Raw genomic sequence first — 23,754 nt, forward strand, 5'->3', positions numbered from 1 at the left:
ATAATCCCCTGTATCGCATCTCTTTTGTACATTGATGCTGCTATGTAAATAAAATCATACATCTAAATGTAGATTATAATGCAATCCATGGTTTTATATTATACATTTTCCATCCAAATGCTAATAAGATGCATTTCTGAAATATATTGAATAAAGTAAAGTGAATATGAACTTTCATAAATCCTTTACACTTACACAATCTATACAGTATATCATTCTAATCATTATCTTTATATACCGCTTAATTTTATCAAGTAGTATAATAGCACTGGAAACAATGATAAACAAATCAACTGTAAAAAATATAAATAATATAAATATGAGTTTCGTGTGAAATAAAAATCTAATAAAATAAGATATTTTATTAATGCACATTTTCAGTGTCAGACTTATGGGGGAGGGTGGGTGCTCCTCCAGAACATAGCGGCATCATGACGTCATGGTGGCATGTGACACCACATTGTCATGGCAATGTGTCGTCATGAGACATTGCGGTGTCAGTTGACGTCGGGTCACCCCTAGGGGGCCCGCTCCGGAAAAGGTAAGAGCAGAAAAGCAGAATATTGCTTACCCCCCAAAAATTGCCGCTATGGCCTAGTCAGCCTTTCAGTAAATCTGCCTCTGCATATAATGCAAAACCGTGGTTAACTACTGTAGCTCTTTTGCAGTGGTATTCACCTATCCCAGAAGTTATAAAACTATGCCAGACTACAGTATGTTATAGAGAAAAAGCACTTGAAAAATGAGCACCCATCCATTGTTAGATTAAAAATATGTCTCCGAAAAATTATTTTGAAAGACAACACAGTTTGAATCTTTCTATGACCTTTGCTTAGTCTCTGTCCCTAGCTGTATAAAATGCAATTCCCATGAGGGAAAAAAAGCTATACCCAGAGAGATTGTGGAATGTTTGTGGTTTTTTTTAATTCACATTTTGAAGTTGACTGATTCTGTTCAGTAGTCGAGATGGGGAAAAAATGGTGGCACTGTGACTGTGGAGAAGTGCACATTTTTCTCACGGGTTCACAAACAAGGCAACATTTGCGGCTTTTTTTTTTCCCTGCAAAAAAAAATCGTCATCACAGAAAAAAACATCAAGCATTAAATGTTAATGTACAGCAAATGTCAACACACAGGGCCGTTGACGGGGACAGACGGCCAGGCCTGGAGATGGATGGGGCTCGACTACATGTGAACTTCTGGGATCACTTCCAACAGGAGTAGAAGCGGACCGCCACTCGTCAAATAACTCCCTGCTCCACAACTGCCCCACCCACCCCTGCTCCACATACACCTCCCCCTGCTCAAGTGCTCCCCACTTACTCCTCAAATAGTGTTCCCTCACACCCTTTTTCACAAACGCCACCACCTCTCTCCCCCCCTCCCACCCCCCACACACACTCCAGCTTCACAAACAGCCAAAGTACTGGGCCCCATTAATTCTGTCTGCTAGCCTGCCAACAATTCTGGCGAAAGTCGTTACATTTAGCTGTAATCTGGCTAATAGCATGCTGCATATAGCATGCTACAATAGTGGGAAAGGAAGGGAGCTGTTAAAGTAAATCTTTGTTTCTATTTGAAAAAAATGGAAGTCTAGCTTTTTTGAACAGAAATTAAATAGCAGTGGTACATTGTTCTACCACATACTGTGACAGGGCCTACCTCTGAAAATCGTACAGTCACATGACCTCTAGCTCTGCTAAAACAAGCATTTCTTTCTGGGAGTGCAGTACAGCAAGATGTATTGAAGAACAGCTAGAAGTGAAATCCTGGAATGGGCTGACATGGTTTGAACTCTGTAGAAAATACAATCAGAGTTTTTGTAGACGAGAAAATCACTGGATCATTTTACAGTAGAGTATGTGAGCGCGAGGAAAGAGCAAATGTAAAAAACAACTTGTAAAATATACTAGGAAGCATTGGAGTCAGGTGTACTCGTGTGTTAACCCCTTCACTGCCAGAAGTGCTGTAATATAGGGTTACCTTTGTAATACTGGAGGGCCATGCAATGCTTTTCTCTACTCTACAGTGTGTTGCAATATACTAGAAACATACTTTTTTGGGGCTGTATGTTCTCATGTGTAGGAGTTGTCCAGAATTACCTTATCTGTTGTGGCTCCAACAACTAACATTGCTTTGAAATGCAAACCTTAGGTAATTGACTTCCAGGCCAAGTTGAGCTGAATGGGTTTAGACAGATTAACATTCTAACAGCAAGCGGCGGTCAATCAACGAAGCTAAATTAAATCCTCAAGTGCTCATTAGTAAATAGTAAAAAAAAAATAATAATAGGAGAGTATGAAAAACATTCATATCAAGAACAGACTGCTACAAAACCAGTGCAAGAAAACAGCAACAAGGTTATCAGAGAAACATTTGTGTCCCATTCATAAAGATACTTATTTAAAAACATTTTGTCCACTTTGGATAAGTCAAAATAGCTGCTGACATCTTTGTTGGCAGTAGACCAAGCCACAAAGGCGACAGCAATGGAATGCACAAGGGCTTGGAACACGTATGAGTTCTACTGACGCATTCTTATAATGTTGTTGGGCAGAGGCCCCTTTTCCCAGTCCACAGTATACTTGAAGACTAGTAGACACCTATGTATAGCACGGGTCCCCCTGGTCCCTCGTAAGCCCCTTACCTCCAGGCGTGGGTGCGCTAGGCAGCGGAGGCAGGGGGGAGGTTGCGCAGGCGACTGCGTCACCGGGTGTTCCCGGCGGCTCTCTTTGCAGGGCGTCGCCATCTGCAATAGGGTTGCGCATGCGCAGTGAGTCCCCATAGCCGGCGGCCATTACACTGAGCTGAGCGCATACACAGGGTATGCGAGCGAACGGCAGCCAATCAGAGGAGGCTCACAGCAGGGACTACATGTCCCATGAGCCTCTGGGAGAGGGACATATGTCGAGCAACAGCCAATAGGGCTGCAACTTCTCCTGGAGGGAAACATTGATACATTTGGCGTGCTGCATGCCACGCCAGTCAGAGCTGGGACAAGGACAGGGAAAGAGATATGTGCAGGTGTCTGTGGCACCCTGTTAGGCCCCAGCTAGGCCCTGACACCCACATTGCTTGTGGCTGCTATAGGGACTTGCCCCTCAGATAGGAACACTGCTCTGCTTAGCAACATTAGTGTCAGGGATACATTGAGGTGCCACACGGTGACTGCGGCCTGTGGTCCAGGACCGGACCACCCTCTATTGAAAGAGACATTGTATGGTGGTACACTCCACGTGGGACCCACCAACGTAGAGGCGAAGGCTTTGCGAAGGACCATCTTGAATCCGTGGATCCCATCTACAGCATCTGCGCGCCCGGGTGGGTACACACAAGGCAGGTACCCAACTCTGCAAGTGCACCATCAAACACTATAGTGGGCAGCACTGTACCCCACATTGGGTGGGGCATTGACATTGTGGACACTGGGTTGGTTGGGTGCCCTAGGTACTGTGGGGACGGTGACTCCGGTGGGATGGTACTGCCGTGCGTGGCCTGGTGGGTAACCTGTATATTATATTTCTCTGCACATAGTAAAACTGTTCCGTTATACCACATGTGTGTATTTCTTATGTGTCCTGTAACAGGGTCATTCTACACAATAGAATCCCGTACAGGTGGAGGCCCCACCGAGCATCACTCAGGTGCACCCCAGGTTCACAGCAGCAGAGGCTCAGATCTCCTGGGCACAAGCAGATATTGCACCGCATTCACACACCGTAGCCACACATCTCCCAGGTGGTGGTGGAAAGTGCGCTACATATGTATACTTGAAGAAGCAATATATACATATGTAGCCAACGTGGTGTGTTGCAGCAGGACATACATAGAGCACCAATTGAAAAAGGGGCATTGTTTGTACTCAACCACGTGTGAGAAGGATGCGGGTCTATCGTGCATTTTTCACTTACAAGATTGCCCCACGGGTTGTGATACCATTAGCTACATCTGTAAGGTTTCCAAAGCTCTGTACACTATCATTTTATTGATGATGAGCTTAAATGTTGGTCCAGTACAAAGTCACACTGTTATGGAAGACCAGAACTTAACCCTGGGATCAAGGCACCAGACAGGACAAAGCAGTTCAATAATGAGTTTTTATTCCAGCTGGAGCCAGCAAGCACAACACAACAAAAAGACAATCAGAGCTATACTCACTAAAACACGGGCATATGAGGGGAATCCTAGCTGGCTAGGTGCTAAGCGCAACATTCAAGGCTTTCCCAGGGTTTGCTTCCACACTCTGTTGGGGTAGGGACCGTGCAGACCTCTCTGGTAAACTTTGCGGTAGAGCACTTTCAAATCTCCCGCATAAGCTCTCTGTTTCTCCAGCAATACACAGTACGTAGCACAAAAGCACTTTCACATTTCTTGCTTGGTGAGGCTCTCAGCCTCACGTTCAGATGTCTCCAGCACAGCCTCGGAGCACACTGCTTTGTTCACCTCCACGTCAGGATCAGAATTAGCTCTGGAACGATGATCGGGTTCCCCTTTCATAGATTCCCCACTACCATAGGAAATCATGGTAGAAGGGTTGTCAACCAATCACAGCGCGGATGCTGCTCAGGAACAAATCTGGAAGCGAGGGCTCATCTGCATTGGCCAATGAGTGTTGGGGGCAGGGCTGAGAGTTTTAGGGCTTTGCAGGGAAATAAGAACAGGCCAATGGGAGCAGAGCCTACCAGCGGAGGCTAGGCAACGGCTTTGCCTAGCTGGCGGCACTCTAGCTGGGAAAACAGCCAAATGCTCTGCTTTTGGGGCGGATGGCCCCCCGACTTGGCCTCTACCCGGTAACTCTTTCCTTTGTCCCTGTAGCTCACCTCCCACCTCCAGCTCCAGCACTAGCCAGTTTTCCAAACATGGGGGCTACACAAAGGTTTTCTCAGCCCCGCATGTCCAGAGATCCTGGCTGTGCTTTATATTTTGCACAAACGCATTTTTACACACAGTACAGTTTATACACACAGGAATAGAGAATACAGTTTACATGGGATGCAAGATGCTACTGGGCAGGGCCGGCTGGGATTATCGCAGGGCTTGGTGCAGGGACATGTGGTGCGGGGCCTCTTACCTTCCCCTTCGGCATCTACTCCTCAGCGTCTCGTCATCGGGACGCTGTGACGTCAAATGGTGCCACGTTGCCATGACAATGTGATGTCACGTGACGCTGCATGGCGTCACGTCATCACGTGATGTCCCATTGTCATGGCAACACAATGCCATTTGATGTCGGGGGGCCATGATGACAAGACTCTGTGGGAGGAGAGACCGCGGAAGCGTGCGCGAGCCCCTGCTAAAGTCACTCTCATTGTGGCTGCATCACTGACATGCGTGAGCGCGGCTCAGCGCGGGTCAGCGGCTAAGCGCTGACCATGCCCGCGGCCTAACTTTGACTTACAGACCAACACCACCTAATGCAACAAAATCGCCAAGGTTCAAACTCAGATGAACAAACACTCACAGAAAACAGAAAAAAAAAACTGAAACTCAAGTACTGGGCACCTTGTGTAACTGAAGTTAAACCTCTTCTTCCATACCTTCAGTCCAGCAATATTTCCTTCATCATAAAATATTTTTTCGCTCTTAAAAGAACCAAGAATGTAAAATATTCAGCCTACCCTTGTTGCATTTGCATATCTTTCTCTTTTTTTGCATCAGTTTAGCCACTGGACAAAAATCATGCTCAAAGGGAGCATGTACGGTATATATTAGAAACATGTATATATATGAAACATGTTTATTTTTTGTATTTCTTTCGGGGATTTTTTAAAAATAAAGTTTATTGTTGGTCTTGTTAATATTTACACAATTTATCCAAGTTCTTTGGATAAAACTGTATATAAGACTACATAATTGATACAATATAATTGTCCTTATGTTTACATTTTACTTAATTTTAGGATTCTTTTCCTGTTAAAAACAAAACAATGAAAAGGGATGTAGGAAAAGAATAAATAAGATAACAACATTAGAAACACCCTTGAGAAAGGTCCTATTCCAGGACCGAAACGTCGGATTGGGTGACTTATCTTTTCTATTCAGATGCCCAATACAGTTTTTCATGATTACTGAACCGAGTGCAGTCTTTCTTTACTGGACGAGAGAATGGTAATGTTGTTTTTCTATTATTTGAGACTAGCACCTGTCTATATGAACCAGTACATTGAGTGCAAGCTGTGATGTTTGTTTTTATATATATATATACACATACCTACCGTGCAATTTTAACCTTGATGTTTGTGAGTGTGCATTTATAAGGTTTCTTCAATCTGTCAATTGTATTAAATGATAATACACTATGGGGCATGCGCTTCTGCTTTATGTTATATATATACTGTATATACCGGTATATATATATATGTATTGTGACAAACGCCCCTCTTTTGTAGTGCTGACGTCTGTCTGGGTTCTTCCCGACACAGTCTTCTAGGGTTAATTATACAACAAACAGGATCATGCAAAGTATTATGCTGCTTAACTCAGGCTTCTGCCTGCTTTATTTTCATCCAAGTAAGGTACTGCAGCTTAAACATGTGAAGGTTAGAGGTACTCAGATACTTTCATTCAGCAGTTCACATATTTCAGTGTTACCATATTTCCCACACTGTTATTTCAAGAAATAAAACCAAAATCATATAAGCAAAATCCTATCCCTTTCAGGGATCTAACTACACATCAGAATCAGTCTCTCTAACAGCTGCTGGCCAACTAAACTGGTTCCCCAGCTTAAAACAATGCTCTCTCATTTAGGGTCACAAGATACAGCACAGTCTTTTAGCAACAGCAGTAACCATTTGTTTTGTCTTATCTGTTCGTGGAGTCCAGGCAAATCCTCTGGTACTGTGATACGTGGAGGGGCCGTCAACCCCGATACTGGATGCAGGGGAGCAGCGACACCCCCAGCCCCCAGGCTCCAAGGAGAGAGAGTGAAATGCAAAACCTCTCTGCTCTAAGTACCTGTGCATGTTATTAGAAGAGCAGGTGAGGGAGAACTAGAGCCATTGTAATCTGTGGTCTGGATTTTCCATCCAGCTGCCTGAGTTAATGGGAAGCTGTGGAACGGATCATTAACTATTCCTGCACTTTCTGCTCTAAAACGGGGCAGAAAGCTGCCTAACATCTTTGGACTATGTCACATATCCCCCTCCCCAGCTCACACCTACTGGGGTGAGCGGCCATGGACCTCACTGGGGTGAGCGTCCTACCTGAAATACTTGAGCTAACTCCTCAGTACAATATTAAGTATTCACATGACACGAATATGAACTTTTTCCACGGCAATTATGGACAATAGGTTTCGTCATAAGAGACTATACTTGGCAAACATATTTTTTGTTGCTCTCTATTAGGGAACTATTTTGAAAAATAAATGTCTAGCACACATTCTTACAACCCAGGATCTGCTAAATATATTCACAAAACCAGACAATTTCTATTACCTCCCTGGGTTTTTCTACTCTAGAATATGAACCTCATTATAAATTTATCAACCGCAAAAAACAATTTTTTTTTTTCCATATTGTAAGCAACCAATATTTTTTTTTTCTTATACTACAGCCTTGTAATCTTAAGGGCCATCAACCCTGTATATTAATTTGTAGTTTAGCTACATTTTCAACACAGAGAACCAATATAACATTGTAATATTGACAAAATGCTTATTTGCATAGTTAAGTGTCCGTGACATAGTCCACACGTGTAATAAAAAAAATTAAATCGGTCAGTTCCCCCAAACATATTTTTTTTTTTTTTTTTTTTTTTTTTGACTTCCAGTCTATTGCATCCTTTGACTTTATTTCATAGCCCGCTGCAACCTGCAAATGACTGGACTGTTTCTTTAGCTTCTGATGAGACCCTTGGACCGGATTCTCCTTGGCTCCACAGTGTGGTCCAGATTGGTGAGATATGGAACTATTCAGGCGCCGTGTTAACCTTCGTTGTTTTTTCTTTTCAATCTTTGATTTCCCTTTTGTGGCCATTACCAGGCCTTTGGGTTTTGGAGACCTAGTTGCCTCTGTACAAACGTAGTCCATATTAACCACATCATCAGGATCTGTCAACAAGTTTGTGTTTTCAGGAACTGCCACCCACTTGGCTAAAACATCTTCTGTGGTGTCCTGGGTGTGTCCACTAGTTTGATAATCTTCTGGACAACGTAAATGAAATTGAGGATCTGGATTTTTGAACCCCAGAACAGGGAGAATATTCTCAGGAGGGTGCCTATCTGTTTCTGGAATAACAGCAGCACAATCAAAGTCAATTCTTTCTCCTTCCTCTTTGTCATCAGTGAGGGCATTGAGTTTACGTTCCCTGGTCTCCTTTTGTGACCGTGTCTCTTTTAGCCTTGGAATCTCTTTCTCCAACTTCATCTTTATAGCAAATCGTAATATTGCAACAGCATTGAAGATACACGTATAGGAACGTACAGCTTGCTTGGTTAGGAGGTAGGATTGATAGCCCGACTGAACCACTTTAGCCGCTTCTCCCATGTCCGTCATCTGTTTCAGAGCGAGGTTTAACTCTGTTTCATTTTCTCTATTCTTGACCTGCAGCTGCAGGTGCTCCTTCTGGGTCTTGTCCAGCTCCAGCTGCAGCCGGGCCCCCTCATTTGCCGTGTGGTCCAGCTGCTTGTAGATATCGGCCATCTCGCTTTCATAGCGCAATGTCAGGCAGACCACCTGACGGACGGAGATCTCCTCTCTCTTGGCGCACTGTATCTCGCGCTCAGCCATCTGCTTCTGCAGCTCTTCAACCTGATCGTGCCAGACCTCCCTCAGGGTCTTCACCTCTATCTGGTGCTTGCTCTGGGTTTGCATCAGCGCCTCCATTTTTTGGAGCTCTGCAGTTTGTGTCGCCTGGATCGCCGCTGATTCTGTATTCTGCAGTGCTTCCTGCATTTCTAACTTTTCCTGGATCAATTGCTTCTCCACTTTTTCTGCTTGGTGAAGCTTCTCATCACCTTCACTGATCTGGTCAGTCAAGTCTGAATTTTTCTGTGTCAGACTTACATTCTCTCTTTTTACAGTCTCTAAATTACTCAGGGTATTCTCATAGGTTTCCTTCAATGTACACAGCTCTGTGCTGCGAGCGTAGACCTCATGGCGTGAGAGTTCCAGCTCTGCTTTAAGCGCGCTAGCCTCTTGCCGAGAAACCCCTAACTATGTGATGAAGTTTTGCACATCTTTCTGGGACATCTCATAGCATAGTTTCCAGTCAGTTCTTGTTTTCTTTGATACGCTTGGCTCTCTGCCTATAATGGTAGCAGTAGCCTTTGTCATCTCTAGGCGTGTCGTCATTCCTGGGACGATTGCGCCAGGCCCTATGGGCTGTTGCTCATCTCGGCGCCTTTCTGACGCATGTCCTGACAGTGCAGGTTCAAGTGGCTCGTTCACTTCCCCTGTGACTTGAGGAACAGTTTTCTTTCTTTTTGCTTTATTAGCTCCAGAGATATCAGTGGTACTGGGCACCCGCTCACTGGTATCAGCTTCCACATCTTGCTTGCACTCACAGGGCGTTGCTTGCTTTTGCAGCTGTTTGTCTTTGAAAATTTTGGGGCACACATCTTCCATGTGACCTACTTCACGACAGGCCCCGCATACTAAATTCATCTGTGGGTACGGCTCTCCTCCAGGGTCGTGATCATAGTATGGCCTGAAGGGACACTGTTTTGTATGGTTACGTACATTACACAACAAACATTTCACGTCGGCCATTTTAGAAACCCGGCAGGGACAATTTGCTAGCTGCAATTTCACTCACTTCAGCAACTTGCATACAGCACTTGCTAGCTGCAAATTCACTCACTTCAGCAAAAGGCATTAGCTTTACAAACAGCACTTGCTAGATGCAAAATTTTTTTTCTTCAGCAAAACATTTTGGTTTTCTGTTTGGGTTCAGGGTGCTATTGCATCCACACTTCGCACATTCTCTGTGTATGCTAGAAGCACAACTGATATACACAGTCTGACAGACTTCACTCATAGCATCTGTACTTTAGTTCAGCTCGGCGGCCATTTTAAACCCCCGCATTTATTTGCAAACCCACAGACTTTTTAGTGTCTGCCCGCATTCTTCACCATATGTGACAAACGCCCCTCTTTTGTAGTGCTGACGTCTGTCTGGGTTCTTCCCGACACAGTCTTCTAGGGTTAATTATACAACAAACAGGATCATGCAAAGTATTATGCTGCTTAACTCAGGCTTCTGCCTGCTTTATTTTCATCCAAGTAAGGTACTGCAGCTTTAACATGTGAAGGTTAGAGGTACTCAGATACTTTCATTCAGCAGTTCACATATTTCAGTGTTACCATATTTCCCACACTGTTATTTCAAGAAATAAAACCAAAATTATATAAGCAAAATCCTATCCCTTTCAGGGATCTAACTACACATCAGAATCAGTCTCTCTAACAGCTGCTGGCCAACTAAACTGGTTCCCCAGCTTAAAACAATGCTCTCTCATTTAGGGTCACAAGATACAGCACAGTCTTTTAGCAACAGCAGTAACCATTTGTTTTGTCTTATCTGTTCGTGGAGTCCAGGCAAATCCTCTGGTACTGTGATACGTGGAGGGGCCGTCAACCCCGATACTGGATGCAGGGGAGCAGCGACACCCCCAGCCCCCAGGCTCCAAGGAGAGAGAGTGAAATGCAAAACCTCTCTGCTCTAAGTACCTGTGCATGTTATTAGAAGAGCAGGTGAGGGAGAACTAGACCCATTGTAATCTGTGGTCTGGATTTTCCATCCAGCTGCCTGAGTTAATGGGAAGCTGTGGAACGGATCATTAACTATTCCTGCACTTTCTGCTCTAAAACGGGGCAGAAAGCTGCCTAACATCTTTGGACTATGTCACAGTATATATATATAGTGATGCCGACACGTTGCAGTCTCTTTAGTCCCAATTTCAGACAGGAAATTTAGCATTTCTCTCTTTGGGATTTATTTACAGGGATTAAATAATACATCAACAGGACCACCGTCCCTTTAAGTCCAAACAAAACATTAAAAAAGAACACCTATTCCCTTTAGGGAAAGCTAACTACACAGTAGGTTTCTCCCTCACTAGTTGGATGGCCAGCTAAGCTGGTTCCCACCCCCTAAACATGCCCTGGCATAGGCAACAATGTATACAGTCTGCACACAATAATAACGCATTTTGCTTACCTGTTAGTGTAAGGAATCCACTAATGGCTTTGACTATAGCCTTGCAGACCTGTGCAGTTGCAAGCTTCCTCTGGCAATCTATGGCACAGGTGCTGCCTCTCATTGCAGCTTCTTTATTGGAGGAATTCTCACACACCCTCCTCCTGTGATTGGATCTCCGCCCTTTATATCATGGGTGTTGGAACTGAACCAGTGCCGAGCATAACCATTTCTACCTCTATGTTACTGTCTCTGCCACAAACCACCACAGGCCTCTCTCCTAGCGTTCTTACCTTCCAAGTTCCTGAGTATCCAGAGGTCTGTTCTTTCTCCTGTGCTGAAGCATTGTTGCCAGCACTGGTAACTGCTGCATTCCCTCCTAGCAGTGGCTACCCTTCCTGTCCTGCGGCCTGCTGCTATCCTCCTGCAGTGGCCTGTTCCTGGACATCTGTGCTGAAGCGTTGTTGCCAGCACTGGCCTGCTGCTATCTCCTTGCAGTGGCCTGCCCTGGACGTCTGTGCTGAAGCGTTGTTGCCAGCACTGGTATCTGCTGCATTCCCTCCTAGCAGTGGCTACCCTTCCTTTCCTGCGGCCTGCTGCTATCCTCTTGCAGTGGCCTGCCTTGGACTTCTGTGCTGAAGCGTTGGTTCTCCCCGACGCTGTCCTGCGGTGAACTTCGGCCAGCCTGCTGTCTCCTCCTGCTGAGATCGGCGTCATGGGCCGAGGCCGCACCTCGCGCAGAAGCCACTCCCGCGCCTACGCTCCTAAGCTGAAGCAGGGAACTCCTGACTACCTGTTGCCGAACTCCTGCTTCAATAACGACGATGCTGCCTTCTCCAATCCTGACCCTGCGATGTACGACTATGAACTGCGCACTCCGGATCAGTCTGCGTGGACTAAGGTCGGTGATTATATAACCCCACCTCAGCCTCGCGGTCCGGTCCCGGTTTGTGGCGAGCATCGGCGTAACAGTATGCTCGGCCCTTTAAAACCGGACCGCGCCGTGGCGGGGGATGGCAATTTACCAACTGAAGTTATGTCCCGGCCTGCGTACCAGTCCCACTCTGAAGGCCAGTATTTGTGTGAAGTACTACCCCTGATTGATGAACTGTTTACCTATGAAGGTTTAACCCCTTTGCAAAGACAATGCCGTTGTGATCTGAATTTAAAACAGTCTCTGGCCGCTTGTATTTGCTCTCCTGATTCCCCTATAACCTGGGATAACGTGTACCCTATGGAACTGGCCGACACCCAAGAGGCACTCTACGCCCTGGCCTCATCACTGGACATTCATCTAGTACAACAGGGCGCCCTCCTCATGTTGGCTCAGTCTCAAGATATACTCCATGTACTTTCCACAACACTAGATATTCACATAATAGAACAGGATCCCCTCCTTGCCAGCTACGCTGCTGCTTGGCAGATTCTCTATGCTGTCAGTCCTGTTGCTAAACCTGTGGGGGTACCTCTCTCTCCTAAGAATGGTCAAACCATCTCTCTGTCGCTGCCCGCTAAGGAAGAAGCTGCCACGCTCCCTAATCCTGAGTTAACCTCCCTAAATTCTGTCCCTGAGGTTATTTCGGTCTTAACCCCTGCTAGTCAGGCCTATGAGTCCCCCACTGTAAATCCCTGCAGTCCCCAGGTCAGTGTGTCTTCCCTAGCACCAGAGAATGAGTCCTGTTTGCCCTCTTTTCCTAACCCAAAAATTCTAAGCTCTGTTTCCGAGGTTTTTTTCTGTATTAACCCCTGCTAGTCTGCTCTGTGAGGTCCCTACTGCTAATCCTAGTATTCCGCAGTCTAATGATAGGTCAATAGGGCAAGAGGCAGAACCCCCTATGACCCCACTCTCGGAGACTAGCTTCTATTTCTCTGATTCTCAGGTACAGAGTAATTTAACCCTTGAGGTTTTTCCTATGTTAACCCCTGCAGGTCAGCCCTATGAACCTTCCTTGGTAAATCCCTTTAGTTCGTCAGTCAGGGACACCTCCTTAGCCTCAGAGGATGAACCCCTTATGTCCCCTGACTCGGCTAAAATTCTCGGGGCTATGCCCCCTGAACTTTCGGCAATAATACTGGCTCCAGTAAAAAGTATTCTGGAGCCGTTTGTTTCTCTAAACCTGTTCGCAGAATCCCTACTCCTAGGTATTTCGCTCACCCCGTCTGTCACTCAGAGAGCTGAGACCCCTGCTTCTGAGCATAGACCCCTTTTCGTGGAATCTGTTGTCATTTCTGATGTCCCAGACACTTTTTCCCAAATACCCACTTCAGAGACCAGCACAGTCGTGGTTGCCCCACTTGCACTGTCTGAGTTCTCCTTTTCTCAAATCCTAGGGTTTAAAGCGAACAGTACATATTATGCTCCTTTCCAAGTGACCCCTTCTGAGATCAGCGTATCTGCTGTTGCTCCCTTAGTACAATTAAAGTTAGGGCCCTTCTTTTTGAAGGATCAGGCTTTCAAGTTTGAGACTCCCTTTATCCCTGACTTTGTAAATCTGCAGTCCCTTCTCACTGTAGTTAAAAGTTCTCCAGCAGCCGCTGAGTTAAGCTTTGCCGCTGCCAAATCTTCTGTTATAGAAGCAACCTTGCCTAGCTTACTTCTGTCTGTCCTATCTGTGATGCCTATCACCTTTACTAAAATTTCTGTTTTGCAAGGTATTTCTCCTATTAAATCTGTGATACCTGCAATTCCTTTAATCGGTTCCAAAACCCCTGTCACTAAGTTTCCCATGGAGTCTGATGCCCTCACTAGGGATTCTCAGGGACCCAATTCTGAAACAAGCAAGATGTCCCTTGTGTCTGTTGGAGAGTTTACCCCAGTTTCTCTCACGGATCATGCCACAGCCTCCGGGATGATTAAAAATGACTTTAAGTCTGGGATGCCCATTCCTGTAATAATACTGTTTCACGCTGATTCGCCCACAGTATTCGGGGTATCCACTACTGACTGTATGTCTACTACCACGAACTCAGGGGTATCGCATGTGGAACTTTCCCTTTTTTCAGAAGATCCCGTCTTTAAAATGGACTTATATGTCTCTGTGTCTTCCACAATACTTGGGGTACTTGCTATTGACTGTCCTGTCCCAAAACTAGGGTTACCTCTCAAGAAGGTGCCTGGAGCTACCGATGTTAAAAACCCTATGTTTAAAACAGTAACAATTTGCATTGCTTCTCCCACAGTATCATGTGAGACCTGGGTACCTGGGACCTCCACTCCGAAGCCAAGCTCTAGTTCTCTGTTTTCTTTCTCTGTGTTGGAAGTACCCAGCTTTAACCCCAAGACTTTTTTCCCTAAGGCTGATGCACCGCTTAACCGCCTGCCTTTTTTTTTGGATAAAATCTGTTTTCTCACCTTTCAAACAGACTCCTTACTCGCAGGTCTCTGTGCGGTGCCCAAAGTGCCCTTTCTGTATGGCAATTGGCCTCTCCCTAAGACGAAGACACCCTTACTGGACCTCGTCGCTTTACCTGAAGCGTCTGTCCCTGTTCTCTATGGGTCCACTATGGGTATAGACATGCTTATTATGTCTTTCGCCACGGCCACAATTTCAGATTTGATTCTCTCTAAAGATCACAAACCAAAGGAAGCGGATCCTTCTTCAACTGCCAGTACCATGACCAAGAGTTGCATATACACTGCTACAGACTCTCGCAAATTGCTTGGGATAGCAACCCTGCTTGGTATCAAAAGTACCGCTGCAATAGTGTGTAGTGAACCCTTCCGCCCCATTCCCTTGCTAACCACCACCCAGAATTCCTTGGAAGCTAAAGACTCTCGCAACTTCCTCCGTGCTGATTTCACCAAAGACATTGCCTCCTCTGAAGGTCCCTTTGCCATTTTTGTCCGACAATCTGTGTCCTGTGCCCCGTACTCTTGGACTATTACTATGCACCGGACACCTGGCTACTGCCCTTCTGATGTTCCCATTCCGGAGCCCTCAGGTCCCATTGTCCATGTACCAAGAACTGCAGTGCCACCGCTGTCTTTCATGGCACTCGCCAATGTACACCTGGATTGTGGACCTAATTCTCGCCGGAGACACTTCAGGAACAACTCAATGTCTCCCAGACCTATGAATGGTCCTGTTCACCCAGGCTTCTCACCCAGTGGTGGGGGTACTGTAAGGAATCCCAACAAACTATGGGTTTTCAACGCCACCTCTCGCCTAAGGAGGTTTAGGAACAATTCCATGTTCCCCAAATCTGTGATGGATCTTGTTCGTCCGGAGGCCTCACCTGAAGGGGGGGGTACTGTAAGGAATCCACTACTGGCTTTGACTATAGCCTTGCAGGCCTGTGCAGTTGCAAGCTTCCTCTGACAATCTATGGCACAGGTGCTGCCTCTCATTGCAGCTTCTGCCCTGTGCTCTTTCATTGGAGGAATTCTCACACACCCTCCTCCTGTGATTGGATCTCCGCCCTTTATATCATGGGCGTTGGCACTGAACCAGTGCCGAGCATAACCATTCCTACCTCTATGTTACTGTCTCTGCCACAAACCACCCCAGGCCTCTCTCCTAGCGTTCTTACCTTCCAAGTTCCTGAGTATCCAGAGGTCTGTTCTTTCTCCTGTGCTGAAGCGTTGTTGCCAGCACTGGTAACTGCTGCATTCCCTCCTAGCAGTGGCTACCCTTCCTGTCCTGCGGCCTGCTGCTATCCTCCTGCAGTGGCCTGTTCCTGGACGTCTGTGCTGAAGCGTTGTTGCCAGCACTGGCCTGCTGCTATCTCCTTGCAGTGGCCTGCCCTGGACGTCTGTGCTGAAGCGTTGTTGCCAGCACTGGTATCTGCTGCATTCCCTCCTAGCAGTGGCTACCCTTCCTTTCCTGCGGCCTGCTGCTATCCTCTTGCAGTGGCCTGCCTTGGACTTCTGTGCTGAAGCGTTGGTTCTACCCGACGCTGTCCTGCGGTGAACTTCGGCCAGCCTGCTGTCTCCTCCTGCTGAGATCGGCGTCATGGGCCGAGGCCGCACCTCGCGCAGAAGCCACTCCCGCGCCTACGCTCCTAAGCTGAAGCGGGAAACTCCTGACTACCTGTTGCCGAACTCCTGCTTCAATAACGACGATGCTGCCTTCTCCAATCCTGACCCTGCGATGTATGACTACGAACTGCGCACTCCGGATCAGTCTGCGTGGACTAAGGTCGGTGATTATATAACCCCACCTCAGCCCCGTGGTCCGGTCCCGGTTTGTGGCGAGCATCGGCATAACAGTTAGTCCTTTGGAGCAGACGTCCCTGCTTCAGCACAGTCTCTTGTCCTCCCATCCTAGGGGAACTCGGCCCCACGTGAGCTCAGGGGAACTCTCCTCTGTGTCACTCTTCTCTGTCCCCCTTCTCTAGGAACAGCTGTGGCAGTCACTCTCAGTCTGGCAGCTTCCTGTGTCTTTTAAAACACTTCCCCATTCACTCAGGTGTCCAGCCTGATTAATTAGTTTTCAGCTGGTGCTTTTCGCTAGGGAAGATTAACTCTGTGTTGAAAAAGTCCTATAGCTGCCCTGTTCCAGCACCTAGAGGACTGTGATGGTATCACATATCCCTCCCCCAGCGAAACATTGTCCTGTGAGTGGCCCGTGCACTATTCCCGTGCACCAGCCTCTTTGTCAGAGATGTCTGATATCCACCTCTTCTTTTTCCTTTCCTTCCAGTTGAAGAGTCTTTCCTTCGGGGCAAGTACTAGGCCTTCTGGGCCTGCAGACTGGTACTTCTCTATCTCCTTACCGTGTGCCGCTTTGAGTTTGCGGTTGAAGCTCCGTTTTTGTTGTGTCCCTTCTTGCGAATGTTCCTGAGCATCCTCCTATCTGTTAGCTCTCTGTGCCAGGACACTATGTCGCTCTGTGACCTTGATCTGCATATCTTGAAAATGCATCTCTGTCTTCTTCCTCTTGTGCTCAGAGTCTCCCTTATCCTGCAGAAGAGCTTTGACCTTGTTGGTCAGTTCTGTGAGGATCCGGGCACCGCATGCCCCCAGGCGCACTCCCGCCCACATGTCCTGCCTGGTCCTGCGCCCGCTGCCGAAACCCTGGACTCGCGCGGCCTCAAGCACGCCTCTCGCGCACGCGCGGCCCTTCTCCTTACATAGCAGCGTCCTCATGCAGGCGCACACCTCCCGATGCCGCAGTGGTAGTCCCCGCCTCCGGATCACAACACGCGTCATCTATGCAAGGTGCACACGCGTGATACATGCGCGACGCACCTGAGCTCCATGACAATAGAGCTCATCTGCTCCAAACACCTTCACCTGGCTCCTGCAATTACACCTGGCACCTGGCTCCAATTACAGTCTCCGCTCAGATACTATCCTGTTCCATCCCCCCATGGGATTGGACCGCTCTACCTATATAGGCTCAGCTGTGCCACTGGCACTTTGGCTGAGCATAGATCCCTGTTCACTGTGCTTACCTCTCCTCTCTTCTAGTTATCCTGCTTTGCCTCATTTTGATCTCCTGTGTTCCGACCCGGCTTTCCTTTGGACTACCATTTCTCTGGAATTCTGACCTCGGCTATCCTCGACCCTCCGCTACTCTCCTACACTGAACTCGGCTCTCAGACCTCGACCACTCTACCTTCTCCAGCGGAGACCTCGGCTACTAGTACCCTCTACGTTCCGGATTCCTCCTACCCTATCCTTGGTAAGTATTACAACGACTCTCCACTCCAGACCCAGCTATATCGACCATCCACACTCCGGACTGTACTCCTTGTGTCAGTCTGCAATGTCAGGAGTATAAATGGGAGGAGTTATTAGAAGCATAAGTCATAATGAGATGTAACATACTGTGTGCCTCCTTGCATCACCTTGGCTCCCTTTTCTTTCTGCCTCAAAATATAAGCCAGTTCTAAGGTGGCATAAACCTCCTTGTTTAGAAAACATATACAACAGATGTAACTCACATCAACAGTGCCGGGGACAGTGTCTGCTGCGATAGAGCTGCAGGGTGTCCATGCTTTTGAATGGGACCCCTGCAGCATTGAACCGCAACCGCTGCGGTCATGTGACTGTGCATGGCAGTGGCACTGAAGACATTAAGGCGTTCTAAAGTCCTCAGAAAGCCTTTCCTGTGCGTTATACGCAGGCGCCCCCATGTTTACTGATTCTCATTACTATTTTTATCATCTCAGTTTCATACACGGTTTACCAACAGCTTAACTTTCTATGTGTGAGGAATCGGAGAACATGTCCCTTGTGGCGTGTTCCCTCCTCTCTTACCAGAAGTACCGCAGCTGCCACTGCCTCCGCTCCCCTCTCCTCCAGTACGCGCACCCCCACTCCTGTTACAGAGCGCGTGCGCACCCGCTCGTCATATACTACTGCCACAGAGCTCGGCTCTGCCTCCTCGGATGCGCCGCGCCCCTTCCGATCTCCCACAACGATCCCCAGCTGCGCGTCAAGCCCTGATGAGCCCCTTGTCTCCTGCACCTATACCGGTCTCCGCTGGGGCCGCGCCCCCACTACGCCTCCTCTGCTAATGGCTTCCTTCCTGTTTAAATACACTGCTAGTGCTCAGTTGCATTGCTGAGCATAACCAAGCGACTACACTTATCTCTCCACTCCACGACCAAGGCTTACGGACCACAACTACACTGTCTTCTCCGCTCCAGACCATTGGCTTACGGACTTCAACTACGCAGCTATCTATAACCCAGGACCCGGCAAGTATACAGGAATAACCCTCTCTCTCCAACCCAGACCCGGCTACGCTGACAATCTGCCTTCCAGGCACGCCTCCGCTGCTGTGGGTGTGTGGCCCTAAACCTTCCCACCTCAGTACCAGGGTCTTGTCTTGTTTGTGGGTTCGCGCTATCAATCAATTTTTTTTTAAAAATTGGAAAACCCAAAATGTTATATATATATATTATACAGAACACCTACAAGCTAATATTGAACCCCCAAAATACCCACAACATATATATAAGCATATGAGTGTCACAGAGGAGTGCTACTGAGCATGGCAATATACTGTATATATATTTAAAACCAGAGACATAACATAAAACACAGACAGGGCTCAGTTTTAGCACATCCAGTAAAACTTATACACGGTACAGTGCCTGAATATATATGTATAAATATCTATTAAGTAAAATGGTCTTTTAGTTTGGCCAAATTGTTGTAAGCCCTTGAGCCAACTGCACGGCAGACCACGTTTCAAGGGCCCCTAACACTAATATAAATTCTTAATAACCTGTGCATTGCCAGGAAGAATGATTTATAATAAATCTGTCAATATAAGTTGCAAAAGTTCTAAGTCTGATTGAAGCTTTTATTAACCTGTACATTACCAGGAAAAGAGAGTGGGAGGTGCCATGGAGTGAGCTTTTAACCATTTAAATGTGGGAGGGAGTGAGCTTCAATTAGGTAGGAGGTTGCCACCCTCCAATCAGCTAAGACTAGCTGAACAAGAATTATAAAACATACAGAACACCTACAAGCTCATATTGAACCCCCAAAATACCCACAACATATATATAAGCATATAAGTTTCACAGACTTTGTGGGTTCGCGCTATCAATCAATTTTTAAAACAAAATTGGAAAACCCAAAATGTTATATATATATATATATATATATATATATATATATATATATATATATATATGTGAGCAAAAATGATTTAGAGTTCATATTAAAATTTGTGTTCACTCCTCTGACCTCTGGGGAATTGGCAGGCATTTATTTATGATGACATACAATGCAGATATACATCTCAGCTATTTACACTGAAAATAGAGGAATTTTGCAGGATAAATATTTCATTTATACTTATAATAATGAAGATAAAAGCTTTCCTACCAACATCAGATAAAATTATTTTCTAACTCTTGCAGTTATTGAAAGATTGATGACACGAGAGAGCAGGTGATGACAGTGTAATTATATCACATGTCTCCTAGCTAACCTAAAACTGAGGCGTCTTTGGGGAGGCAACTAAATTATCTTCTTATGACACCCATCGTTCATTTATTTTTGATTGGATGAGCAGAATATTAAAGTTCTGTGTCATGAACTGTTAAAAAAAAGCTATTTTTTTCGTTTTCATAGATCCTGTTATATTTGATCTTTGTGTCCTGCATTTTACATAATAATTTAATATTCGCCTCATCTCAGTTTTTTAATTTAATAATGAACCATTAATACTGTTTTTAGGTCTTTTTAGGAATGTTTTCTCTTTAGATAGGCAAAATAGGTTATGTCTTATGTGAAGAAAATACTTCTCTTCATCTCTTTCTTCTATTAATATTCTCCTGTATTTCTTGTTCTAGATTGTAAGATCTGTGGGGCGGCCTCTTCTACAGTATCTATCTATCAATCTATCTATCTAATCTATTAAACTAATAGATCTGTCTAATCTATTAATCTAATAGATCTATCTAATCTATCTAATCTATTAACCTAATAGATCTATCTAATCTATTAATCTAATAGATCTAGCTAATCTATTAATCTAATCGATCTATCTATTGTTTGAATAACAAGGTTGTTTAGGTCTCACTTTTTTTTATCCCGGTGTCACTGGGTGGATTATACATTTTCTTATTTTGTGGTGGGCCATAAAGTGGCAAAATAAGATTGCTATTATTATTTTCTCTTCTAGTTGGCCATTGGTCCATTAGAATTCCAATTGGTATTAGTTCCATTATCATTAACCACTTCAGTCCCAATTAAGTTTCCTAGGGTCTCCATGAGAGGGCCTAGGTAGCCTAACTAGCACAAACAGGGATAATGACCACTTCATTTATATTGTTATCTATGTTTTTAATGTTGTTGTTTTTTATTTTCTCGAGAAGGGAGGAGATTGTGAAAGAGATCACAGATCATCCCAGAAGATTAGCATTTCTGGTGCACACAATTAAGATGTAACTTTTAATAGGTACAATTAGAAAGGATGGCAATTAATATGTGAAGTGATACACTAGTGCAATAAACTTTATTAATAGTGTCAAAAAAGTTAAAAATGCAGGATAGGTGCAGAGCTCAGAATATCCACTAGCAAATTAATATTGGCTATTAAGTCTGTGTTAATACACAGTAACCAACTAGGTAAGTAGCCCGTTATGCCAAAAGTTTAATAGAAATGAAGGTAAGGATATAAAATAAACTCAGGTAGCAAGGGACAGCCTCTGTCTATGAACATACTAGATTCAAAGAAGGTGTGAATGAATACCCTGTTACAGTAAATATTCTATTTGCCAATGAAATTACTGGATACAGCTTTAAGTAGCGTCTCGTAACCATGGAAATGGTCACGCGATTGCTGGTAACCAATACAAAGCCTCCTGCTGTACCCTATGGGATTTTATCCTCACGGCGTTCATTTGAAAAGCCCTTAAATCTTAAAATAAGTTTTAAAAACCAGTGTGAATGTTGTAAATGGTTTTACAATCTGCAGTATACACTACCAAGACAGCACTTTAACTCATATGACTCACTCCTTCACATGAGGAATAGATTGCTCCTTTGGCCTGTATTTTTCCTCTGTGAACAGTGTGCAAGTGACCACATCTTAACAAAGTGACTCCTCTGGTTAGCCAATAGGGATATTCGAAAAGTGCTTATTAAGAGCATTAACTTCTTCCCTTCTCACAGATGTTACAACTCAGCTCTTATGAAACATGATTGCTAAACAAGTAAAAGTTTATGCATGAAACTGAATAATTCCGAAATCTGTAGTACGGATTTAAAACCTGATCTCCATTACAGGACTGGTGCAAGCAAACTGAGGGCAGTAAACAGAAAAATACTGAGGGCTCCTTTTAATGCCGATGCTACCAGACACACTTAGGCTACTGCCCCATTGTTCACTGCAGCATGCGTGCCTGGCGGCCTGATGGCCTGGCGGAGCGTGCACGGGTGAAAGCCGTGCTGTGCGGTCTAGGGGGAGAGAAGGGAGGCTGTGGTAGCATGGCCATGATGGGGGGGGGGGAGGGGTGCGGTCATGATGGTCTACAATACCTGCACTCCTATTAGTCCACACGATCTGCCCTTCCATTGGCTGCCCGCACACCACTTGATCGTGTCGCGGCTAGGAAAGATACAATCTTGCCTTTCCTGCCAGCGGACGCGTCATTGCACTTTGCGCGCCCACACACACGGTAACTGGGACCTGCCCCATAGAGGGCTGTGCTGTGGTGTGTGGCGCGCAAGCTGTAGCGTAGGAACCTGGCCTTCCACTGCAATGGGTTACAGGCTCTTGTGGCAGTAAAGGAGTTAGAGTTGCAAAGCCTATCAAAAAGATTTTGAGATAAACAAAGGAAATCAAAGCACAACACTTTATTTTGTACATTTCTATGGCGTCCCTTTCTAGTCACCTTCCTATGTCTAACATATTTGCTGCTGATGAAATCTCCTTTTCTTCGTTCTCAAAGGATGACCCATGTCATTTGTTAGTTAGTGCTCAGTTGGGGCTTCACATGTGGTAATATTTTCAGCCATTGGCTATTCCTTGTCTTATACAGAGGCAACAAATGTGTTTAATACAAGTACCGCTGTCTTATCCCCAATAATTTCCGAACCCTGAAAAGGTCCTATATTATCTTCTATTATTTTTGGCCAACTTTTTATTGCAAATGTTATCATTACAATTTGTACAGAATAAAGACAGATTTCACACCATTACATTATTGCAGAAAAAGAAAGCGAAATGAAAAACAATCCAATGAATCCAAAGTAAAATTAAAATAAATTGACTAACAGAAAACACATCTATGAAAACTAATTGACCTTAGATCTTCTAGGAAAACATTGTATTTATCTTCTTGAAGCTGTCATGAAACCACCCCAACCCACCAGGTCTCTCCCAGCTGAGTAATAGAGAACCATTTAATGTTTCAAACTGCTACTCTACTGACAGGTGGGGGGACTATGGAAGTGCAGGAGAGGCAACAAGCAGAGGGACCAATGGAACGTTAGGAGGAGCCACAGATGGAGAGACCACAGCTGGATCATCCACCGCAGTTAAATCAAGAATGAAGATTTCTTCACCCTCTGGACCCTGTGTGGGGTTTCCATGTCGGAAACATCAGTGTCTGATGCTGGTGGTCTGTGAGATGGCCCTGTGTTATAAAGAAAAGAAAAAAACAGTTTTATTTTTTAAAGAAAAGACGTTCTTCATTAGAACCTACTTTTTTACCCCTGAGGAAGGAAGCGCAGTCTTCCGAAACGTGTAGGGTGGTCCCTGGTATCACTGTGCGTTCCAGCAGCTATCCTGTTCCCCGCAAGCCGTGCTGTGCAGCTTCTCCACTGGAGCATCTTTGAATTTGCCACCATTAGCTCCCCACAAGCGGGCATTTCAGCTAACTACAGGATACCATAGGGACTTTTTTCATTGTGTGTTTTTAGTTGCACTGAATTATCAGTTGTTGTATTAAATGCTTTCTTAACATTCCAGTCATCTGTCTGTCTCAGCATCTGTTAGTCTTAAGTGTTTGCTAGTGGTGTTATATGTTTTTTGTTTTGTGTTATTTACACTATGTTTGTTTTTATATCTTTTTCATGATTTGACCGCCTACACGAGGAGAGCCCTAGTGGATATCATCTTCCATCTGGCTGCATACTGTATATCCTTTTTATTCAGTGTTACTTGGGGCCAAGCGCCATAGATATAACTTATTCCTTCA

General features: G+C 45.4%; 2 long non-coding RNA genes across 2 annotated transcripts; one reads left to right on the forward strand and one right to left on the reverse strand.

The window, feature by feature from the left end:
- Positions 1-336: 336 nt before the first annotated feature.
- On the reverse strand, positions 337-2,775 carry LOC142472027 (uncharacterized). The gene is made up of 3 exons (XR_012789570.1): positions 2,648-2,775; positions 1,663-1,796; positions 337-1,060 (listed from the first exon to the last, which is right to left on the reverse strand). It is a non-coding gene; the product is annotated as an uncharacterized LOC142472027 (long non-coding RNA).
- On the forward strand, positions 2,739-23,186 carry LOC142472033 (uncharacterized). Its single transcript, XR_012789572.1, has 3 exons — positions 2,739-3,321; positions 5,901-6,108; positions 22,765-23,186. It is a non-coding gene; the product is annotated as an uncharacterized LOC142472033 (long non-coding RNA).
- The last annotated feature ends 568 nt before the right edge of the window (positions 23,187-23,754 follow it).

Source organism: Ascaphus truei, chromosome 1, assembly GCF_040206685.1.
Source record: "Ascaphus truei isolate aAscTru1 chromosome 1, aAscTru1.hap1, whole genome shotgun sequence".
NCBI lineage: Eukaryota > Metazoa > Chordata > Amphibia > Anura > Ascaphidae > Ascaphus > Ascaphus truei.